The following is a 25,169-nucleotide window of genomic DNA, read 5'->3' on the forward strand; positions in this document are numbered from 1 at the left end:
AAATATAACTCTTTCAGTAAACATTTTTAAGAAAAGCTACAGGAAAATAGATTATTTAACCTTCTGATAATGACACTAACAGTTCTCTAAAATTTTTAATCCCTAGAATCAAATCAGGAAAAAAAGGGCAAAATATACCCAGCTGGGGGGAAGGAAAAAAAAGAAGAAAAAGAAAGGAAAAGAAAAGAAAAGAAAAGAGTAAGGAACTTTATTCCCTTCGGAAACAAACAACCTTAAACCACAGAATTAATGAAAATTCTCATACTATGCTTCAAACTGAAAATGTGGATTCTTCATTAATTTTTGTCCAAGAGGATGGGTCAGAGAAGAAATACTAGGGTTTGTTCTCTTATAACTTCAATAGACTTTAAACAGATAAATAAATGGTTAAAAAGCTCAGTAGCAGTGCACTAGCTAGACATGAGGAAAGCAACAAAACTTCACATCAAAGCATTACCTAATTCTTTTGGATTCATGGCCTGTGTGAGGAGCAGGATTACCTGAATATCCATAGGAACGAAGAATATCAGCCAAAGTATGCTTCCTGTATTGTTAACAGTAGCTATTGTACTACCAGGTCTGATAGCAAAATTCTGAACACACTGCACTCAGACCTTCTGCTACAGACATATTTCTGAAGCAACTCAGAAGAAGTCAGGTGTGATTTGGTATGATGAACCATTATATTCACAGGAAGGAATGTGCTGAGCTAAACAGTCATTCACTTCAAGGATCTGCGGGACTAAGTAACCTTTTTTTTTTTTTTTACACTGACTAGTTACAAAGCAACCAGACCTGCGGAAAATGCAAATGATTGATCAGCATAATAAAGTGTGATCATGCAAAACAGAGTTTGCAACAATTTCCTGCTATTATCTCATGGAGTACAGGTGAGGAGGTAAAACAAACACTGATTCAGTTGAAACTATATATCGCAGTGAAAGAAGAGCACCTCTGTTTTCCTAAGAATTCCATTTATGAAATTTGAGCTACAAACCTTGACATACACTCTTCCAGCTGAAGTTACATTCTGTTCAGCGAAGAGATCTAGCTGTAACTACACTGCAGCGCTGTATCTATCTATAGCCCAAGTCGAAAGCGACTGGGCTTTTGTTCTAGTGCAACGACACAAACGGCTCCTAACACTCCATCTTCTACGGCCTACGTTCGACTAAGGTGAGAAACCCTTCCACTGGGAAGGGAGGGGGCGTTGCCACTGGAAGCTTCCCAAGGCGGCCCCTGGAAGCCCCTAGCCGTGGTGCTTGGGGCGGTGCGGGCGGGCCCCGAGCCCCTGGCCGTGGTGCTGCAAGTTGCGGGGCCAGGGGCGGGGGGATGCGCTGCCCCCCGCACATCGCCGAGGCGGCCACATCCCGTCTGGTTCGACAGTGAATCTTGTAAAATCAGGGAGATTTAAGGAAAAGGAATAGAAGAGTAGAGAGCACTGCAAATATAAGTTACTGGGAATTTGCTGCTTCTGGAGGGGAAAAAAAAAAAAAAGCCACTCTCAGTACGGTAACTGGACAAAAAATCCCAAACTAAATCGAAAAAGGACCACCACTACCACCTCCCCACCACCCAAAAAAAAAAAAAAAAGCCCTGATTTTTCTGGAAATCCACTACGCTGCTATAGAACCCTAGAAAATTCAGGGTTTTGGAGTATTCTGTCACTGGCATCCCTAGACTAATAACATTTAGACAGAAAATAAGTGGGGGGGGGTTTGTTATATGATGAATTATAGGCATACCTATCAGATACACATCACAGACATTCAAAGAACCAGAAAGAAAATGCTGCTGATGAGCCTACAGTCAAGCTCTTAATGTTGGAGAACTTCTGTGCATACCTCCTTGGGCACCTATTACCACTTCTACAAAGAAGTGGTACGTAACCACAGCCATTCTGATGTTCCATTCTGCTAGGCAATAAGGGGGGGGGAAAAGTTTAAAATATTGAGCAACACTCAAAGTTGAGGCATATGGGTTGTATTTGCCATTGCTATGGATTTCATTCTATTTTGTATTAATTACTTAGCTGCTAGAGTATTTTAAGAAGCATATTTTTGAAGAGTTATCCTTTGTCCTACATATAAAGCCCTAGAAATATTATTGCACATGTATGAAAAGAACAATCCTAACTGCAATCACAGACATGTGTGTGCGTGTATGTACACACCCTTAAGGACTTCTGTATACAATGGTTTCAACCCTGGTCTCAAAGGGTATGAGCACTTGACGTTACCCACTGGATGAGTGCAAGCAACCCACACAGGAGTAAGAACTCCACAGCTGGAGAGAAACTGCTGTTGTGCTTCCAACAGCCCAATCAAGGTACAGAAAGCCCAGTTCTCATCTAAGTCTTGTACTATCAGCAGAAAGACAGGACCTTTTCTCCCTAGATTCATACCAGGTCATGCACTCAAGGTGCTAACCAAAGAAGAGATAAGCCCAGTGCTGCTAAACCTCCACCTGATCCAGACCTCTGACTAAAGACCTTCTAGAACATCACCTGTTCAAAGATAAAGAGTGACATCAATTAAATAGCCAGTTATAGAGAAAGGAAATCTAGATTTCTTTCGCAAACCAGACATTCTGTGTCATCTAAATGTGATTGCACTATTGACTATGGCTTCCCTCCTCCCCCACCCCCAGCAATTTTATAAGTGGAATCTCTCTTACATGTTTTAAAAAAAAATATTCTTGTACCTTACGTGCCAAACATGCAACAGCAGATAACTACTATGATCAATATCAAGCTTCTCTGATGCATGTCCATCACTGAACTTTGCTTAACAGAAAAGGGAAAGCCTCTGGCTTGCCCTGTATACCCAAGAGATGCATTTTACAGAAAAAAAAAGCCATAAAGCTCTTATAAATACCTACTTCATCTCTCAGTTGAGCAAACAAATATTTCAGCTCTAACTGTTACTTCAATAGTCCTTTCACAATATTTTTCATGGAGTATTTTTTTTTCTTTAGAAGTTGATTAAGGTACTTCAACACTGCTATCAAAAACCAAACACTAAACATTTTTGTAGAGCCAACCTTAAAAATGTATGCTGCAGGATTGCTGGACCCAACAAACCTGTTCAACAGTCAGATCTGTGATTCACCCCTAAAGAAAATTTCTGACTCATTTTGTGATGATTTCCTATTCTATAAAAGAGAGAAAATTACATACTTCTGATCAGCTTGCTACATAGCTTGCTGTGAGTGACAATATAAGAATGAAATGTTAACATAATTAACCTTCTGTTGAACTAGATTATGACAAGATCCTTTCACTGAAACACTGAATAAAAATCATGCAGTTTTAGAAGCATAAAACTGAATTAGAGGAGGCACATATGATGCCTTAGTACATAGTAATACTACCATAAAAAATATTTCTGCATCAGTCACTAATAAGGTTAAAACTGACTTTGCAGATCTATCTTAAAAAACAGCAGCAACACAGAAAGCATTACCAGATATGTACACACTTTTGTTTACTTTTTTGTCTATGTGATTAATAAACAAAATCAATGGTGAATAATTACAGAAATCCATATGCAGTGAACAATGACTATTACGAAAATATATACAATGATTAGCATGAGTACAACACACAAGACAGCAATATTACTAAACCTTTCACACATTGCTCCTTGAAAAGGCAAAGTACCATGCATAATCCTAATTATCAACTTTATGCTCCAGTCCTTTGCATTTACCTTATCTACACTATTATTTTAACTTGGACTACAAGCTTTCAAAGATGCACTTTGCTGTGCATATGTAACCTACCACTTTCGCCGCCGATATCTATGGAGTTCATGGCAAGTGAAAAAATACCTCAGGTAAAATATTTGATGCTCAGGATACGATTGCCTGAGAACATACGCTTCAGTATGAAGCTTTAAGAACTTAGATAACTAAAATACACATCTTTTTAAAGCAACACTTACATAGTTCTTCCCCAAACCTCTTAAGTTTATTTAAATTATTGTAAACATGCACTTTTTAATGATCATACAAAGAATAATACTCTAAAGAGTCAAAGATCCCTGTCACGATTTCTGAATAAATAGCAGTGATAAAATACCATATTCAGTCTACTTTCATACCTGCAGCACTATTTTATGAAATCCAAAGCTTTAGAAGGCACTATAAACAGTATATTGACCTTATGAAAGATTTATTTTGGTTGTACAGAAAATGAGAACAAACAGTGATGAAACAAGACAGAGAAAGAAACTAATTCCACCAAATTGCCTTTTAATGATTTGCTAGAGTAATAATTACACTGAGAATCAATGCCTTGCTTGTGTATGATGACTTTGGCAGTGGTAGCCATTTATATTTTGTTTTGAGACAGATCAATTATGTACACCACTGTAATAATGTCAAAAACAGAACTAGTTTGTGTCTGTTGTTCTACCCACTGCAGGTTCAGAAGCTTTAAGAAGAGAAAGATTAGTGCATGCTTTCTCCAACTACAATTTTTCATCTGTTTCTGTGTCCTTAATATGTTGTAATACACATCTCATCACCTTCCCACATCTCTAGATCACAAGCTCGGGAAGCTCAGTTATGTCAGGCAAAAGAGACCTAAAAGGTTTGATGTAGAGACCTAACTTTTCACTCAGATAGCTCATTCAGCTACAGAAGTTTTATGAGTAAAAAAAAAAAAAAAAGAGAGAAAATACTGTACAGGTTTTCTTAAGTCTTTTAAAGGAAATTGAGGACAAAATAGCTGAATTACTAAACCAAACAACTTTTTGTGTAAAACTGCTTTAGCATCTCAGGACTAGCTCACGGTATATGATCCCAACTTTTAAAATCAGGAACAGGGAAGACACATGGAACTATAGCACAATTCATTTATAATAATGATAAATGATAATAAAAATGATGAAGCACAGAACTTGCGAACACTGGGATAAACACGTCTATTTTGTGGGAGTCAACACGGGTTTTGCAAAGGTGAGTTATCTTCCAAGTCTGCTGAAGTTTTTTGGAAGGGGATCTATAACCAATGTACCTTGTCGATGCAGTCCAGTTTCTACTATTTTTCAAAATTAATTAAATCAAAATATAATAAGTTTTATAAACATATTTGTACAGTAATTATAATTTCCAGGAAGCTTTTTTAGAAAGTCCCTCAAACTTTTAAGAAAACTAGCTGTCATATGAAAAAAATTGCACTGACACTTCTTTAAATACAAGCAAGTAGACTTTCATACATGAGAGAAACAGCATCAGCAATATTTCAAAGTAATCTGCTTCTACTTCTATTATGTTCAATGAATTCACAAATGATCTGGAAAAGTAAGTAAACACCAAAGGATAAGTGCTCGTAATATAAAATAAAACTAAAAAATAAATAAATCTGGAATTCTTTGTCACTGCTGCTGCTATACTGCATTTCACTACAGACAGTTATTATTCCAGAGGTATATATTGAGACTCAACTTGCTGAGGATATTACCCTAGGTGATACGTTTCTTTATTGGAAGACTGGGTACAAGACTGATGAAAACTTCAAGGTCTAATTTTTGCAATAGCTGTTTGTCAGCACAAGCTGATACCACAATATAAACCCACTATTTATTTTTTACAGGTCACCAAGTATAGCTTTTTAATGCAGCTCAGTAGCAGATGCCTAAAACAAATGAGTATTTCCATCAAGTATTTGGTTCATAAATTTCCTCCTGATGGCCTTAACTGCTCCTTGACTGTTCAGTAAAACATTATAGGGAATTTAAGGTTCTAAAAAAATTATAGGTCCTTGGCAGATCGATTCATCGACCATTTCTCCACCAGTAGAATAATAAAGAATTGAGAAACTACCCAAGTCATTAGAACACAGCATTTTTGAAAAAATGTTGCAAGAAAAAGCAATCAGACAGAACAAAGTACATGACAATGCTCACACAATAGTTTTTCCACAGGCCGGTGTAGCAGGCTTGAGAAAGACAGAGACCTTAACACTTGCCTAGGGGAAAATTTTTTTCTGCCTTACTCAAGTTCCTGCCCACAGCAGCGTTCCGTAGTAGCCGAACTACCCGAGCACACGCTGTGACAACCCAGCAGCCAAGGCGAACAACACTAGCGAGACCTTGTGGCACAAACATGGGCCGAGAAAAAACAGGAATCACCTGGAAGCTCGTCCCTTTACGAAGAGCGAGTCCCAATGAGGGCAACCCCCACACTACTCCCTGCACAGCCCCTCAGCGCGTTACCTCCCCACTGCTTGGCGGGGCCAGGCCGCGCTCCCGGCCCAGCCTCCACGCGTAAGGCGGGCCGCCCCTCACAACCGTCCCCCGCCGCCGTGCGCAGCCGCAGGGAACGGGCCGGGAACAAGACCGCTCATGGGCCTGGGCAGGCGGGCCAGACCCCGCCGCGCCGCTGACGGCTCCAGCCTCCGCCACCCCGCACCTTCGCGGGCTCTCGGGCTCAAACCGCCGCCGCCCGGAAGTGACGCGGCACCTACCACGGGAGGCGGGCGGAGAAGCGCAGGCACGCACTCACCCTCGTGCTTCCCGCCGCGCGCGCGCGGCGCCGCCGGGCCCGGGCCCCGTTTTTTAATTTACGTTCCCTACCAGCGCCCCCCCTCCCCCGCCTCAGGAGCGGGTTCCGCGGCACGTTCCCGTCCGGCGGGGCCTCGCACCGGCATGGTGCGCGGGGTCGAGAGCGACGGCTGAGGGAGCCGGAGGGGGAAGGGAAGCGGCGCGGTTACCTCACGGCAGGGGCCGCTCCGAGAGGGCCGGGCTTGGCCGGGAGGAGAGGGTGGCGGGCGCAGAGAAAGCGCTGAGGGCCGGGCTGAGCGAGGGGCCCGCAGGACGGGCCACCCCAGGCAGCGCTGCCGGCTGCGGAGGCTGGCTGAGGGCTGGAGCCGGGGCGAGGGGCCCGGATGACGAAAGGGTGCGCGGCGGCGCTGGGACTACAGCTCCCACCCTGCCCTGCGCCGGCCCTGCCGGGGCCGCGCGGTCTGCGTGTGCCTGCCGGGAGGGCTAGCGGGGGGCACCCGGCGGGGTTGGGGTGCTGCTGCTCGGGTCAGGCCGCACCCTAGGCGGCGGCAGGCCTGCTCGGGGGGATTACGGCCAAGGGAGGATCGCCGCTGCCGTGGGGAGGGGAGCCAAGGCCGAGGGGACGGCCGGGCTGTCATTAGCCGCGGGAGCAGTCCGTCTGCGCGCTGCCGCGCTGCTAGTGGTCGTCGGCTGCCCACAGGGGGCGGGCGTTGCGGTGCCGGTCTGTGCGTCAAGGTGGGGGTCTTATTGGTGGTCGCGGCCGTCTGTCAACGCGGCAGTGCCCTCCGATTGGCCCCTGGCTTTTGGGCGGGCTTGCGCCCGCGTAAGCACTGAGAGGCACCACTAGTCGACAGCGGCGGGGGAGGGTGCCGCGCCGCTAATTGGCCCGCGCGGCCGTAAATCATTAGCGTTCAGCGCGGCTATTGGCGGCGGGACGTGGCGGGGCGGGCCTTTTTCCCCGCCGGGGCAGCAGGAGGTACCCGGGCGGCTGTCGGGGCTGGCGATGGGGTTAAGCGCCCCTCGTGCGTGAGCCCGTCGCCGCCGCGCCGGCCCCAGCCCGCCGGCCGCGCTGCCGCGGTAAGGAGCCCGCCGCCCCGCCGGGGAAGGCGTTCCTGCGGGCGGGGCAGGGGGGGGGGCGGCGGCGGCGGGGCCGCGCGCTCCTCTGAGGAGAGCGGGGGGAGGGGGGGCGGTCGGCCGCGCCCGCAGTGCGGAGAGCGGGGGGCAGCCGCTGAGGGAGGGCGGCCGCGCCGCCGGAGCGGGCGGGCCCGCGCGGGGGAGGGGCGCGCGCAGCGGCCGTTGGGGCCGGCGCGGCTGCGGGGCCGGCTGCACCTGCACGGCGGGGCCGGGGGTAGGGGGTCCCGGTCCGGGCGGGGAGGGCTGGTCCCGGTTCCCTTCCCTAATACAGGCAGGGCCGGCCGGCGGCGGCGCGGGGCGCGCACGCTGTGGGGCCGCCGGTCGGCCCTGGGGCTGCGCCCTCGGCCTGCGGCAGCGCTGCGCCGCCCCGGCCCGGGGTCTGGCCCGGCCGCCGTTACTTGCGGGAGGATGCCGGCCCCTGGGCGAGCGCTCCCTCAGGGCGCCGGGGGCAGGCAGCCGGCGGGCGGCTCTCGGAGCCCCTCGGGCGGCGGGCTCGGCGGGGCGAGCGTTGCTGGGGTGGGTGTTTCAGGTTTAGTCCCTCGGGCTTTAGTACTGGTTGTTTGCAAGCGTGCTGGCCTCGTGTCCCGGGTGCCTGTTCAGCCCTCTCCTGGCGTTGGCCGGTCCGAAAATCTTGCATCGTGCTGCGTGTGATAGTGTTGGAAGGGGGATGTTAATCTATTACGTTTTGTTGTTTGTGGTTTTTTTTTTTCTATCGCATGTTGGGACAATTCTGCATGTGGATATATCTAGCATGCTTTAATCCAAAGTGTAAGTAGAATCAAGAGCAAACTGTGTCACAGCCTGGTTTCTACAGCCTCTCTTAATAACGTTTTTAAATTAGTTTTCAGCACTGAGGAAGCGTTTCACTTTATGAGGGAGATAGAAAAAGAAGTGAGGCATAGCGATTCCTTACATTGAGTCTAAGAAGAATTCAAATTACTCGCGCTAAGAGATGTGTACTACTTCTGTTTTTCATAATTAAGCCTGTAGTACAAGATACACTTCAGTGGATTTGTGTGATCTCTGTAGGAAACTGGATTAGGAAGGTGATGGAAAAAAACCAAAATGAGTGATGGATACTTTGTTCAGGGTGGGCTGTTAGATAGTATAATCTACAAAAGTGTGTGGTGTTTTGGAGTCGGTTTTGAATTGTTTTAATTTTGTAATACTGATGCCATTTTTTTATTAGCTTGAAATTAGAGAGGTCATGTGTGCCTAATGTAGAATAGGGAATGTGCTGGGGCTTTTTTTCTTTTTACAGTGCCCGACACTAGCCTAACAGGCATTTAGGCATTAACTTGAAATTTTCAGCGGGGTTACTTTCTCGTGCTTTGTCTCCTAGAAGGAGTATTGTACTTGAGACTCGCTTTTTAGTTGAGTATAAGCAGAAGACATGATCACAGCAATCTTACAGTGCAGTATTTCTTGTGAATGTTAGATCAGGAATATATATTGTTGAAATGAAAGCAACAAAAATGAAGTTCTGAAACTATTTTTCAGAATGTTTTATTCAAATAATTTGCTATTCAGGAGAAAGAAATGGCAGTGGAAACGTGCTTTCTTCGACAGTCTTCCGTTTGATTTGTACAGACGATAACATTGGCAGGCAGTTAATGTTATGCATTTGTTTTACAGCAAATACTGTGATGTTGAGGGTTTGAGTATTTTGTAGCAAATCTATAATTTATAGCTTGTATTCCTGAATTTAAAAAAAAAAAAGCCCCAACGATAAAGATAACATAAAGACATTTTGCATCTTTTAGATCTTGGAAGGTGGAAAATGTAGTACTTGTAACTGCATTGCTCACTATTGTAAAATAAAAAGTGACCTAGCAAAAGTGTAGAGAGCTATCAAGATCCACTACTACTTTTCTCAGGAATAAAAATGGGTTTGACTAAATACCAGCAATTTTAAGGGGTGTGCAGTGTACTGGTTTAGGTTTGTTAGCAATTTTCCAGAAACCATTTGTTAACGATTTCGGAGGGGTGCATTACTCTAATCTGTTGCAGTGGTCCTCTGATTATATTTTATTTGTGTGTGTGTGTATGGAGGAATAAAGAAGGAAAACTTGAGGAGACAGATACTGCAACTTTCCTCTTTCTTGTCTTAAGCATAACTTTGTCCATACTTTTTTTTCTTCTTTGAACTTTTATTTTGTTTTTCATTTCTTATCAATGGATATCAAATACATATCAATGTATTTGCCTTACATCATAGTCTTACCTCATGCTACTTGCTTAAAGTTTGCCTGAAACTGCTTCAAGGTAGCCGGATGTTCTAGTTGAAGTGCTTTAGGTATACCTCTGGGTATAAAACACAAATACCATGGTTTTGTGTTTTATTCAGTTGGAGGGTGGTGCTGTCAGTTTGCTCCAGTAGCCTAGGTTCAAGTTTGTATATCTTTGGATCACTATTTTCATACACTTACTTCCCCCCCGGACTTAATTTGGCTAAGAAAGGTAGCGGCACATCTTTTAAAATAGGATCGTAGTTGTAAATTTTCAAGGTACTTGTATTATAGGATTTTAAAAGTAATGGATACAGTTGCATTTTTTTTGACTCTTCAGGGAAAATGAGACTTTTGACAGCATGTTGATAAAGAGTAGGTTGCCAAATAATGGGAATGGAGTAATACAAACTTTGAATTGGCTGCAATGTAGCATACATACAATTTTTAAAAACCTTTTAATATATGTTGACAACATTGTTCAATTTTGATGAACTAGACAACTCTATGTTGTAACTTTAACCAGCATAAAAACAGCAACAGCTTTGGATGTCCTGAGTAGCAATAGCCAATAAGTTTACTGTTAAAGTGCATAGATTCTGAAATTTTCCCACATACTCTTAATTCTTCTTATTTCATAGATAGGAAAGTTAAGCAATAGCCAGTAAATACAAAATACTGTAATTCGTGGGTGTGACATCTAAGGAGCTTTCACAGAAGTGGCAGAGTATTCTGTAATCCTGGCACCACTAGGCTGGAAGGACTGCAGGAGCTTTGGGATTTGGGAGCCCGGTTGAGCTTTTAGAGGCAGTTTTCCGACGTACATTCCACCTAGTAATGGCTAGATAGGGATGACCCAGGGGCTTTTGTGAAATGCTGCATTCCAAATTGAGCCTTTTAGTGATGGAAAGATGAGTCGTTCTGCAATGCAAGACCTGAATAATAAGGTCATTCACACGTACTCTCTAGGCAAGAAGAATCTATGTGAATGCTTTAACATGGTGCTTACTCTGGATGATAGCTAGCATCTATGCAAGCCCATTAAAGTAGGGTTTATGTGTTTCTTTGTTGGCTTTTCTTTGAGATGAGAGACTGATGTGCTGTAAAACAATGTTAAGAGATTTTTGAAAGCATTATTGGAAAGCTCTATTTCTAGGAAATCATAAATCGGCAACAGATTATGTTTAAATTTTGTTGGGAAAATCGTACTTTCAGCCTGCTTATAATCTTATTTTGATTTTTCAGCCTGCTTATAATCTTATTTTGATTTCATAACTTGAAGGAGTGCTTTAGAAAGGGAATAATGTCTGAAACCAGATTTATTGAAATTCAGCAGCCTTAATTATGGAACAGCCTCCACTGCTACTCTTGTGCATGTTAGTCTCCTACAGTTTAATGTATGTATTATGAGAATTCTGTCAACTTGTCACTGAATGACATGAAGTCTTCTACAATAGTTAGAGTGAAGTTTCTAAGAGTATTATATTTTGCTATTGTATGTTTATATCCAGGCTGCTGAAGCAAATTGTGTATTTGAAGAGCATGGCGGTAGTATGCTTATTCTATTCTTTATCTTGGACCATTAGAAAGGAATGGGGTATTACCTCTCTGCAGCCATTGGTTCCTGCATAAACGTTTATATACTGCGTTGTTCAACTGTCTCGGTTCATCTGCACTTAAGTTTTTCTGTTCCTTTATTGCTTTCCCAATAACAATTCTTGTTACTCTTCAATCTGTAACTCAAAAATCTGTGTATAAAATGGAATTCTGTCCTTTATTTAACACTCTCAAGTCTCTCATCTGCCACCTCCACAGGTTTATTTGTTATGAAGTTTATACTGCCACTTATGAAAGGTCTTTGTCCAGTCACTTGTATAGAATGGTCTGAAGGCTGAAGCTTGTCAGGACAAACATCTTAAATATCATTAAAGCTATGGCTAAATAGTATGGCATAGATGCTCCTTCATTTTGAAAGCGTAGTTTTGGATAACTTATGTTACCAGGTCAAAAAATACCCTCTAAAAGGCATAAATGTAGAAGGTGTCATTGCTGGATTTGGTTTAGCTGACCATTCTTAGCAAAGATTTGGTGCTAAGTTTTGCATTTTTCTAAAAAAATGTTCTGTATGATTGGCTAGCAGTTAACCTACTGGAATTGTTTTGAAGAAGTATGTTCGCAGCGAAGTGAGGTGTAATAGCTTTCTGTTAGTGTCCAACTAAAACATTTAACTCCTTGCAAATATCTGCCTTTGTGAAAGAGGCCATCAGACTGATGTATCCTTAGCTTTTCGTTCATACCTTCTGTTACCTCCTCTGATCTGTTAAATGAGATGTTACTGTGAGGAGTTTCTGGACATTTTACTTTCAGCTGTAAGGTATAGGTCTTTTATTCTATCAAAATGAAACATATAGGGAGGCTCACAGGAGCAGTTTAACTGGCAGATGGAGGAAATGATGACTGGAAGTGAGATCACTGACTTCTTTAGCGCAGCTGAATCTAGAGAAGGCTGTTGGTGTGCAGCTGGTGAGTGAAGTTTGAACTAATTCGAGTGCTTCTGCCAACAGCAGATTGAGGAGTGTTCTCACAGTCCTTTTTTGATGTCAGAGCTTTGGGCATAAAAACTTCCTGCTGGCGGTGAGTAGCTGGGAGCGCTTACATCATTGACTGGAATGCTGGATCCACAAGAAGATTTCCATCTGCTTTCATATTCTAAGTGAGCTCAGAAGAATTTTGGTATGTTCATGTGGAGATACAGTAGGAGTTTTGAGAGGCATTGGAAAATTGCTGACCCTTATAACTTAGGCTTTGATGAAATGTTCAGTCTTTGTGACTAAATGATGCGGTAGCAAAATCAGTAAATCAGTTTGTGGGGATTTCTTGTCCATGTTATTACAGTGTGATTTGGAGCATTCCAACAGAAGGTACTGTAAGAAGCCCATTTCCTTTTTAAAGCATTGTAAATGGCTCTATCTTTTGGGTGAAGAGCTACATTTCATGTTCAATGTGTTCTTTAGGTGTTTAAAGAGTAAAACTTGCAGCCAGGATTAAATTCTCTTTTTTTCTTCTTTCTTTTATAATCTATTACATAACTTAAAGGAAGAACTGAACCCTTGCCAGTTTCTGTCTTCCCTTAAAAGTAGTTTGATTGGTTAGCATAGCTACATAGAGTGTCAGTACCTAAGGGACTCAAAATAAAACTTGGCTTGTCATAAAGACATAAATGCATCCTTATCCTTCTTACACTTCAGAGGCCAGACTATTCCTGAACAAGAACTCTTGCCTAATGGCTTTCCAAGGGAAAATGACTGATTTTCCTGTGTTTACTGACTGTTGCATATACTTCAGTGGAAGAAACTGTGATAAAACATGTAATTGGAAACTCACCGTATCTGCTGATGGCAGTTCTATTGTTACAATTGGCAATAATGAGTCTCTGATTTTTACTTGCAATGAAGAGTACAAATTATTAGTCCTCTAGTTCAGGTGTGGTGGTTTGTTTTTTTCTTTTAAACACATCAAAGTGATCTTTAACCTATTTTCATTGCAAATAATACCTTAAAAGGATCCTAGACACGTGTTTCACTGCACATTGCATTATTGTCATAGAAGAATAAACTATTGTTTCAAGGGTTTAAAGCTGTGCCGCAAGCCTGTACCAGTACTGCTCTGAGGTGTCATCCTTATGGTATGGATTGAGAGGAGGAAGAGGACATGCAAAGCTATTAAGTGACTTCATGGAGGCTGTCACAGGAATACTAATGGCTTCTGGTTAGACTTGTGGTCTAGTAAATGGGTATGAATCTTTCATACAAACTATTGTGTTGATTTATAAAAACACTATGATTTTCATCCTAATGCATTGTGTGGTAGCGCTACACAGGTCCTGTTTGCCTCTCTGTTAATGGCTTCTGGAGAGGAACACCTATATTTATGTGGACATTCTTGTTACTAGGAGAAGCAACTTAGTCCAGACAGAGCTTAGCTAGTAATGATTTAAATACAGAGGGGCCCTCGTACATTGTAACAAGTAATACCATATTTTGACTAAGATTTCTGAGCTTTGAATGGTACCTTCAGACTAAATTCTTAAAGCAGTAATATGAACAGAATAAATGGTGTTACTGGGTGAGCCCAATTACTGCAGTGTATAATGCTCGAACAGTTGGCTGTTCATCATTAGGTGTGATGACATCCTATTAGTTGCTAATCTTGTCTTTACTGACACTGTGAAGTTTAATTTGAAAAGAGTGAAGGGCAGTAGTCCTTATTAAGACTTGCATATCAAAACAATAGTGAAAGCTGTCCCAGCTCTGAATGCAATCAGCTTTTTATGTGGCCTTTTCTGTTGAAATATTGGGACAATGTTAGAAACTGGAATTGTGTGTCAATCTTGCTTGGTTCATAGCAGTGTGAAGGCTTAAAATTACAATGTTTCATAAAGATCAAGAAATGTAAATGTGTAGGTATTCTCTCAGTGTCTCTTTTTCTTGTCCTGTCTTCCAGTATGCAATGGAATATAGACTAATTTTAAGCAGGAAACGGTTTAGCCCATTTTTAATGTGGAATAATTGGGGGTGGGAGACCTTGAAAAGATTTTTCAGCTCTGATCAGACAATGTGTGAATTCAGGCATGTTTTAGATCAATGGTGACAACTCTAAAGCCGGTTGCAAGAGTGATCTTGATGGGCTTCTTACCTGTCCGGCTAAGTGTCTTGTCTCCCCATGCTGCTCCAGAAAGACAGCAGTCTCCTGTAGATCTCTGTCATACCTGCCTGCACTAGATGTCTGTATCTGGGCAGCTGACTAGTTATAAGACATTCAGCTTTAATACCACTCATAACTTATTAACCTTGGGACTCTTATGTTTGCAGTATCAGTAGTTGTTTTCTGCATCCATGTTTTATTCATGTTTTCATATTCTGCAGTTACATCATTACAATGGCAGTGATTCTAAAACTTTTAAACCATGTTTATATTCATAATGCTATATTTAGGTTAAATGTAGGCATGACTGCTATGAGGAAGATGGATTCTGTCACACGTTTGATGTTGTAAGATAAACTACAGAAAATGTTGGAGGACATAACATTGATTTTAAACTAATCTTTGAATTTTTTAGAGACAAAGTAAGTAGCCTTTCTCTGGTTTCTTTGAATTTTAAGGAAAAATTCTTGCTGATCCTAAGACTGCTTCTTACCAGGCTATTTGAAAGTGAAGTTGGATGAACAGAAAATTTTCAGTTGGTTCGTGCTGAATCTAGGCCATCCAGGTACTCTGGTATTGAATAGCAGTAATTACCAGTAAAATAATGGAATGTTTTAGACAAGTATGCAACTTTAATGCACGGATGTGCCTGAAGACTGAAAGGAGAGAGTTTGTGGGTCATTTAGTCCAGTCCCTTCTTATTACAGGAAATAATCTTTTCATAGCTGTGTCAAACTTTAGATCTTGATGTTAATTCAGTTACTAGCTGTCTTCTTTCCTGCTGACTAGTGTTGTGAAACCTGGTGTTCTGTGATGTCTCCCGGCCTGCAGCCTGGCTGACTCTGGCAATCTTACAGACAGATGGTTTAGTGGCAACATTTTTTGCTAGGTTAAGTAGCTCTTCTGTCCACCTGTTGCGTATTACAGCCACATGTGCCGTCTACTAGAGAACTGTCCTGTTCAGTGTGTGTTTTGACTAAACTAGATGGTCTTTTTCAGCCTCTTCTGCTACCTTGTTTTTAGAATGAAGTTATGTTTTCCATACAAGTTTCTATCAGTGCAAATACCATCTTCTATAGAAGATCCCACCAGGGCTTTATCAGAATGGCATTTATGCTTCTGTAGCTTTTCTGAGAATAACTTGAATGGTAGGTATATCTTAGTGCATTTACTTTTTTCAGGGCTACATTGCATGGTGAGTTTAGTCACAGAATCAATACTCATCTTAGGATTGGTTAACTATTTGTCTTCGATCATGCTGTTTGACTACTTGGTTTAAGAATTTCTGTCATTGGCTACGGTCAGTACTGTTACCAATATCCTTAAGATCATCTTTTTGCCTGTGCTGGTGGTATTTCCCACTGTTTTGTGATCCAGAACTCTTAACATTAACATTTCATGTAGAAGGACTGAAATTAAACAAACCTCCATTGCTGACTCCCATGCCCTTTTTCCCCTCACTGCTTTACCCATTTGTCTCCTCTCTTAATCTACTTCTTGTTATAATACCTTTTTTTAATAGGCTTTCTAATTATTAAAATAACTTCTGTTAATCTCCATTGTCTCTAAGTTTATTATATGTAATACTACATACAATTCAAATAGATTAGGCCTACTCCATTTATTTTTCCTAAGAAATACTGTTTTATTAAGTAGAGCTGTTTGGCACAATCTGTTATGTGTGTTTTTCTGTCAACTCATTTTCCATTGACTTTGGTGCCTTTGATACATTCTGTTATTTAAAATTTGTTCAAAAGCCAGGCATACCATTATTTTTTCCTTATGTTTAGTTCTGTGTTTGTCATTTGAACATCCAATGATACCGTAATGTATTTTGTACTGTTGCAAGAAAAAATTCTGCTTTGGGGCTTCTGATCTGATGAGATAGTTCTAATTTTCTGTAGTTAGTGGGTATGCTGTCTTCAGCATTTACATTGTGGATCTTGTTTTTCCTTTGAATGTACTCTTTCAATTTCAGATGTGCTGTAGTGGCTTACTTGTGTTCTTGGTCTTTTTCTATTTATATGGATAACCAACTTTTTGTTAGCAAGTTCTGACTCAGGCTGGTAACTTGTGTTTCTGACTTCCGAGGCTTACCTTTTGGTTGGTCAGTTTGTTTTGGGGTGGGAAGTGGGGTTGGTGAGTTACTTGTTTGTTTTGTTCTTCCTCTGCATTTAATCATCCAGATAAATTTCTGGTTATTCTTTTTAAAGGGCTCTCCTCCGTTCCCAGCCTCTTTTTTTCTCTGCCTTAGGGAATATGTAGTGACGTTAAGTTTTATAGGTATTTTAGAGAAAATTCCTGAATTAATCTACACGTGTAACATTGTTAAACACTATATAAAATGCATCAGTATCTTTTAATATACGTTATTGTAACTGTATATTGTATATCTGCATAAGGAAATGATACATCAAGGACAGCCTGCTTATCCTCAATCCCTGGATTGTTGTAGCCTGAAGCTATATTAAAGTCCCTGTCCTGGTTTGGCTGTAAAGTAAAGCCTTTTGCTCAGAGAAATGTAGGATTCTAATAATTATTAAGAGCTATTTTATTAATAATCCTTTAATTGAATATTCTGACTATGAATAAGTGTTGTAAGGATTGATTTATTCAGTGATAGAGCAGTGTTAAAGTTTGCTGTCTCTTTTCCTTATCCCATGTTTGGTATCACAGAGAATGACTAGTGCTAACCACCTCTTCTTGTCATACTTCCCGAGTATGTTAGGCAAAGTGTAATGTAGATTGTAAGTAAACACTCTTAAAATGTGGACAAACGTGATTTCCAGCAAGATTTTCTTCCCTTTTCTTTTAAGGTTTCAAAACCTTTCTGCCCCGAGACTTGGGTGTATAAGCCTGTGTTCAGCTAGGGAAAGGTGCAATTTGTATTTGCATTTTGTGGGTAGGTTTGGGGTTTTTTTTCTGAACAAATTTGCAATGGCTTGGTCATGCAATCTTTGAGGTATTTTTGAAAATGACAGTGATGCTTATTTTTCATTTACCCTCATGCCCTTATACTTGCCTCTAAACTAGTTTTCCAGAAAACTTTTCAAATGCATTCACTGAGTTCTAGTGCACTATATGAGTGTTTTATCTAAACTTTTAAGTTTATATTTATATATATGAAGAAATCCTTCAGAATATAAACTTACTGGTGGCAGTATTTTTCCTATGTTTGTACTTGTTTTAATTAAAAAAATCCATCATGCTATAAAATAAATCTTCATTAAGTTTCCTTTTTCTTCTTCCACTTTAAGGAGAGATATAGTATTTGATCCTGGTAAGCTTCTTGAATGGGTAGCCTCTTGTTCTGGTGATTATACCATGGAAGAGGAGGATATGCCATCACAAAAAAGTTGGTACTTGGTGTAAATGTTAGCATTGCTTCCTTGACTGAACCCTCTACTTAAGAAGATGAAACGTCTTTGCAAGGTATGTGTACCAAGGTGGTAGAAGGTGATGTTGCATGTTTTTTTCAGTTGGAGAAAGGAAGAATCACCTCTGCCTCCCTCCTGCTTGGGTCCAGACAATTAAGCTGCTGTTCTGATGATGATCTGCTTTCAGAAGTGTTCATTAGGAAGCAGAAAGATGCTGATTTTACTCAACTTTCCTTTGTTACCAGGATTTTCAGTTCAGAGATACAAAATCATGCTTGAACAGCTTTTTGATGAGGCCATCATATTAGTGAGACAATTGTCTTCTGACCTCCCTCTGACCAGAAAGTTGAACAAAAGAATTTACAAGATTCAACTGCAATGCGGGGAGCTGCTCAGCACTGGATCTTAAACCCATTTAGACTGAAGCTGCTGCAGAGGATGGTAGCTCATTTATAAACAATGCAGGAAGACTAGCTGTAAAAATGAGATACTTTAATCTTCTGTGAGTTAGATTGTCTCCACTGAATATTATTCTTGAATTGTGGATTCCACAGAAAACTGATTTAGCTATAACCTAATTCAAAAAGCTTTGCTGACATGGAAGACTTTGCAGGTAAAACCTGACCAGATGTCAGCTTATTGTTGTGACTTCACTGGATGGATTTCAGTTTAAAAACTAGTTCTAGGTGTCTCTGGGGTATTCAGATCTGTACAGCTGTCACACACGATAAGACAGTTTTACATATAACTTGTTCCAGGGCTTGTCCTGAAATGAATGCATGCTACTTGAAAATCAGCTAAACTGAAACAATTGCACTTAGCAAATCATAGAATCATTTAGACTAGAAAGGAACTTTAAGATCATAGAGTCCAACCATTAACCTAGCACTCCCAAGTCGACCAGTAAACCATGTTCCTAAGCACTGCATCTACACTTATAAATGTCTCCAGGAATGGTGACTCAACTACTTCCCTGAGCAGCCTGTTCGAGTGCTTGACAACCCTTTTTGGGAAGAAATTTTTCCTAACGTCCAATCTAAACCTCCCAGGGTACAACTTCAGGCCATTTCCTCTTGTCATATTGCTTGTTACTTGGGAGAAGAGACCAACACCCACCTTGCTACAGCCTCATGTCAGGTAGTTGTGGAGAGCAGTAAGGCCCACCCAGCCGAGCCTCCTTCTCTCCAGGCTAAACAACCCCAGGTCCCTCAGCTGTTCCTCATAAGGTTGGTGCTCCAGACCCTTCATCAGATTAGTTTCTCTTATCTAGACACGCTCCAGCACCTCAATGCCTTTCTTGCAGTGAGTGGCTTTGTGCAGCATTGAAGACTTACTTATCAAAACAATATCGAATAATGAGATTATCCACCTATGGATAATCTAGTGTGGTTTTGCAATTTTTTTTATGATGTCAGCTTTGTAAGGCAGCTTTGTAGTTTGTAATTACAGACATTAATATACAGTAATCTTGTGGCATATGAATTTATATATCAATACATAGACTATGTGAACCTCCAGAAATTGGGAACTTTGCTTAAAATAACTACAAATTTTACTATTTTATTGGTGTTTAAAACAGATCTAAGGTGTGTGACAAAGACCCAAAAGGTGGGGCAGGTTTTGGTTTCTTTGTATTTTGCAGTAGCTTCTCAGTGAACTCACAGCGAAGAACAATTCAGTCCTAGAATAAGTTAAAATAGTAATTTACTGTCACAGTCAGCAGAAGAAGAATGTTATAGGTGGCCTTGGAATTTGTTAGTTCTGAAGTTTTAGTAGTTCAGTAGTAGACTTGGAGTTAGAAGTTTTAAATTAACAAAAATCTTGCCAAGTCATGGCTTTTTTGAGTGCAATAATAGACTATCTCTAGACTATGTATAAAGCTTCCCCCCACAGCATTTTGTGTGTGGCAAAATTACTGCCATGGATGTGCACGATGGATAAAGTGTGTCCAATTCTCAGTTAATCTGGGCTTTTCTTCGTAATTGCCAATATTTGTTTCTGTCCTTCTGGAATTATTGTTGAATCAGTATAAAGAGAATCATAGACAGAAAATTAGACTTAACGTTGGCTTAGAAAAACTGTTCTTTTACATTGTGTATCAGTATTTTATGCAAAATAAGTGCTTATGTCTTTTTACGCTAGAGCCTTGAGCCTTTTTTGTTCAGACTAGTGATCTTGCCTTACATATGTTAAAACAATAGATATGCATGTTAGAACTTTAATAAATATTCTAGACAAGGTATATAGTTTCCATTTGTGGTGATGGACTAAGGCTATTGCTTTTATAAATCTCACTATTCAGGAATACATATGAATAATTCAGTCAGGAGTCTAAGATCTTCGTATGTTGCCACCTGCTCATTATTCAGAAATTCTTGTTACAGCCTGCTGTTGCCCTAGCAACATTCTGAAAATTAGTGTGGCATCTATGACAAAGCTTTTGTTTATCTAGCAAAGCCCACTGTTCAATCCATATTATTATAGGATGCATCTTAGGTGGTGACTCCAGGCACCAGCCCTAGTTGTTTAAAAAAGAATAATTTCTTTTTATGAGGCGTCAGTTGAAAATTTTTTCCTCCCCCTTCCCTGCACCATCCACACACACACACACCCCCCAATATTAAATACGAATTGAGTTTTCCTTAAAGTCCCTTTAGGGTCTGATTATGCCATTATATTATCTGAGTAGAGATGCTTGACTGTACAGATGCACAAGAAAGTAAAAACCACATGTTGACTCCTGGTGTTCTTAAGTCCCTTTCTGTCTCTCCTCCCTCCTTTCTCCCTCCCCATGTTGACTTTTACATGAGAAGTCAGATCTTGTTTAACTTTAAACACTCCGTGTTAAAAACATCTTTTTTTTTGTGCTTCTGAAGTTGACGTTAGCCAAATTTGGGGCAGAGTAGGGGTAGTGTTGACAAAGTCCTTGAAACTGCTAATGCCACAGCTAACAAAAGTCTCTCACAACTTCAGCTCTTGCTGGTTTAGGTTGAACATGCTTATCTCACAAGATACTCAACACCATTTGCTTTTAGAATGAAATCGAGGAGTAAAGCTGATAGTCGCGATTACTATTTTTTTTCAAGAGAGAAAAATAAACTGAAAAACAACATTAAGAATACCCAGCTTCCCAAATCGTCTCTGTTGTCATGAAGCAAGAGAAGATCTGCAATCCCTTGCCTAGCCCTCTTCTGTATGTGGTTTGAATCTTCCTTCCATGTTGTACTGTTTTGGTACTACAACCAAAATAAGTTTATTATTGGTAATACAAACCAAAATAAGTTTGAACCACTTATTTGGTTCAACCCTACAGTTACTCTGATTCCTTTCTGTATGGGTGGAAAGTAACACCTGCCTGGTCTGAGGAAACTTGTCACTCTTACCTTACTTCACCAGTTGGTTTTCAGATTTTGAGTTCTGGAGAGTAATAAAGACTTCTGCTAAATTAGCAAGCAATAATCAAACCACTCTAGAGTGAAAACTTGCCTGTCCAGGCTCTTATGTCTCCCTAGGTTTAAACTAATGCATTGCTTAGTCTTTCACTTTTGAAGTACTTGAGGGTTGCAATTGATGAGAAGTTCCATGATTTCTTAGGGCTTTTCTTTGTGCCCACTTCATGACGTGAAATCGTGTTGGCAGCCATTACTACCAGTTTGCAATGATTTAAGAGTATATGGAACTATAGAGAGAGAACACAGAATGAAAGGACTTCAGACAAATCACAGGCTCTCCAGAAAGCTGGACTAATGTAATTATTTTCAGGAATTGTGTTGGGTTTGGCTCATAGTGATCTTAAGGGTGTTTAATCTAGGGACCTGGTAACTAGGGACATAGTAAATGTTAAGTTGTGAGGAAGGACAAGGAACAACTGAAGTAAATGATTTGTGGGATTAAAACTAAATTGCTCTAGTGATTCTAGCTGAAGCCTCCGCCTTTCCTGTCTTTTCTTGCTTTTAGGCATGTGGCCCTGAAGCCCTGTTCCAGTGTTCATAGTGTTTGGAAATCTTTGGGATGATAGCACAATTTGTTGTGCTGTCCGAACACAGAATTTTGCAAACGTGAGAGAAAGTTTAGTGTTTGGGTTTTTGTTATTTTGGAGGTAGGCATTATTGTTTGGGAACTTGGATTTCAGATGTCCATTTGCAGAAAATAACCTTGGTTTAGTATAAACAGTTTCTTACAGTTCTCTGTTATCATTTCTGTGTTCACAAAACTACTGGTCATTGTGACTTTTTGTTGGACTAGACAAAAATTTAGCTTTATTTGTTGCTTGATAGTGTCCTTACAAAAAAAAGTTGATTTTACACCCCCTCAGCCTTCCCCTCCCCTGCTGCCTAGTATGACAGCTCTGTATGAATTACTCGTGGGTTTTGGACAGCATGGCTTCAAAATTTGTACATTCTAAAGAATGATTATTTGCATATCGCATACCTTATGGAGACCAGGTTTTGTTAGAAAAAGAAAAATAGGGAGAAAAAGAAAATTGTATGCAGTGAAACAACGCAAGTTTGTTCTGACTGTTGGTACTTAAAGCAGATACTATGATTTAAAAAAAAAAAATAAATCTGTTCAGCATGTGGGAGCTTCATGTGCCTGGTCAACTATGTCAGACCACTCACTGGGTCACTTAGGGGGAAGCCCAGGGGAAATTTATCAGAAATGTTATTTTTTGTTTGGATTATTGAGTTTCCATTAAAAAACCCACAAAACACAATTCGTCTCATGTGGCTGAGAGGATATTACAGTTTTTGCTTTCAGGCAGTTAGGATGACCTTAAACTCCAAGCTGCGAGTAGCTTAATTTTCTGCTTAGCTAATGCATCACATTTGGATGAGACTGTATAAAAGCAGAATGTCCGGAACAGTCTGAATTGAAACTACAGTTCAGGAAAAAGTTAATATCAAGATATGAATGCAAAACTAGACATGGTGTATTCATGAGGTTGGCATGAATTTATCCTATTGAGACTAAATATGGTCTTGAAAGGGTTATAGACCTGGGTTTTTTAGAAGTAACAGTGGATGAAACTGTTCAGTAATAGAAATAGCTTGGGTTAAAAGGACAGAGATACAGTGATAAAACATCTATCTGACAAAACTAAATAACTGATCTTTAGTCTGACTTTATGATATATTCACTCCCTTGTTTAGCATGAAGCATTTCTCAGTTGTTAGCTTAACTGCAGAAGCCATACTTTGTTTAGTTTGTTAGGCAGCAGTGTTTTCTCTAGATCTCAAAAACCAGTGTGTGGTTGAATGTGGTCTGAAGATTCCTATACCAGATTAGAGAGATAGGCTAGAGCTTCTACTGGTAGTCTTACTTTTTCCCTTGTTGTGTAATGCAATTATCTAGCTCACAGAAAATGAAACATATGGCATTTCAAAATGTGTTCTAATGTGCTTTCTAGATGAAAAGAAAAAGGTTCGGGGTTTGGTTTTCTTTGTTGATGGGTTTTTTTTCTTAACTAGGCATGACTTTAAGGACTGTTCTTAATGAAGTGAATGACTAACCCAGTAACTGTAGGTGTAGGATCATCTTTAACTAGAATTTGCTTTCTTCTAAGTCTTCCTCACTCTCAAAATAAGATTAGAGTTGTCTGGTTCAAGAGGAGAAGAATTGGACAGAATGTATCTTTCAGCTTCTTCTTTGTCTAATACCAAAAACATCCCTTCCACATTCTCAGTAATACTTTCTGTTAACTTTGAGAGATGCCAGGTTTGGTTGATTGTATTTTTATTAAAAAAAAAAGTCTGCTCAGGTGAATGTTACTCTTATTTAACTATTTAGAATTTCTGTACTCCATGTAACACCAAAAGTTTACTTATATCTGGAGATACATTTGATATTTTTCTAGCAGATTGTTGTGGTGAGTAATTGTAAAGAGATTTTTAGTTTTGAGTTCTGCGAATGCTAGAAGTATTTTTTTTTTCAGCTTGTTCTTATACTGTTACTCTAGACTTTTTAATTAACATTAAGTTAGTCTTTCATCAGCAATCTGCCCTACAAACGGATGCACCAGACAGATGTTTGCTCATTTGGTATCTGTTGTCCAGAAGGCTTTTTAATTGTAATAGTATTTAGTCTTGAAGACTAGCTATGCACTGTCAGTGTTTTGGGTTTGCTTAAATTTTGGCCTTTAGCTTAAAGTCTACTGTATTTAGACCTGGATGACACTTTGTCATTATGTAGTAATGATGGCTAATTGGTGACTAGTTTCTAAACAGCAGTAAAAATTGTTTCATTTATACTATTAAGAATGAGGATCTGTTTCACTTCTTGGAACAAAAATAAAATCATCAAAGAGGTTTATTTTAGCTTCATCACTATACTGTCTAAACTTTGCTTATGGTACAAAGGAATGAAATAGCAGTGCTTGGTTTGTGCTTTCTTGGAAATGTGGGGTTTATATAGGGAGATGATACGAACTAAGTACAGAATAGGCATCATGACCAGTCTGGAGTTACATGATTTTTCTAAGAGTAGAGATAAAGATATTTATGTTCCATCAAATGTTTAAGACTTACAAGCAGTTCAGATGATGGAAACTCAAAACAGTCAAGTGGATGAAACTTGGTGTGATTGGAAGACTGCTTCATATTCTACTTTCATGTAGGTAGGCCAAACATTATTTACACTGTTAAGTGCCTCCCTTTCCCATTTAGCTGAGAAAGGATGCTGTATTTCTGTTGGGTTTATAGGTAAGCTTCGTTTTTGGAATTGTGGTAAGTAGTTCACTTAAGTATCTCATTCTAGCCTTTTTTAAGCTTTTTGTTTTTCAGATATTTTCGTAAATATCTTTTGGTTGGTCCAGCGGCTTGCTTTTTAGCTTGTTCTTTATGATCTTCAAAGAATTTTCTTCCTCTTCTGTTGTTCTTTCTTCTGAAAGGAAAGGCTGTTGTTAGTTAAAACATCTCAGTTTGTTAGCTGTGTGCTTCCTCCTCCAGGAGTTTTTCCTGACTTTTCTGTGTTGAAAAGTGTACAGACTGGTAAATCTTCATGGAAGTTGTTTTTGGGGAATTACAGGGCCCTTGTGCCTCAAGGGATTGAATGTTGTAGAGGCAGTAACACCTACTGTCCATACATATGCAATGTAACAGAGCATGTGATATTTTTTCTTTTTTAATCAGTTTGGATTTCTGTGTCAATACTTCTGTTCAAGTTTGAATGAAAATTTCATTCAGGGCAGTGCGGTCTCCTCTATTCTGTAAGTCAGGTGC

The 25,169-nt window shown here is 40.4% G+C and overlaps 2 protein-coding genes across 21 annotated transcripts in view; one reads left to right on the forward strand and one right to left on the reverse strand.

Moving 5' to 3' along the window:
- ZRANB3 (zinc finger RANBP2-type containing 3) overlaps positions 1-7,035 on the reverse strand; it is a 51,233-nt gene extending 44,198 nt beyond the window's left edge. For 4 of the 7 annotated variants that reach the window (XM_056349536.1, XM_056349535.1, XM_056349533.1 and 1 more), the window contains exon 1: positions 6,222-6,448. The gene's annotated coding sequence lies outside the window, so the exon portion shown is untranslated. Of the gene's footprint in view, positions 1-6,137; positions 6,450-6,718 lie in introns of those variants that run through there. The other 3 variants (XM_056349541.1, XM_056349539.1, XM_056349532.1) reach the window with 3 other exon arrangements.
- Positions 7,036-7,440: 405 nt separating this feature from the next.
- R3HDM1 (R3H domain containing 1) overlaps positions 7,441-25,169 on the forward strand; it is an 87,658-nt gene continuing 69,929 nt past the window's right edge. For 12 of the 14 annotated variants that reach the window (XM_056349515.1, XM_056349520.1, XM_056349526.1 and 9 more), the window contains exon 1: positions 7,441-7,586. The gene's annotated coding sequence lies outside the window, so the exon portion shown is untranslated. The remainder of the gene's footprint in view (positions 7,587-25,169) is intronic. The other 2 variants (XM_056349516.1, XM_056349517.1) reach the window with 2 other exon arrangements.

This window comes from Falco biarmicus, chromosome 8 (genome assembly GCF_023638135.1).
Source record: "Falco biarmicus isolate bFalBia1 chromosome 8, bFalBia1.pri, whole genome shotgun sequence".
Taxonomy (NCBI): domain Eukaryota; kingdom Metazoa; phylum Chordata; class Aves; order Falconiformes; family Falconidae; genus Falco; species Falco biarmicus.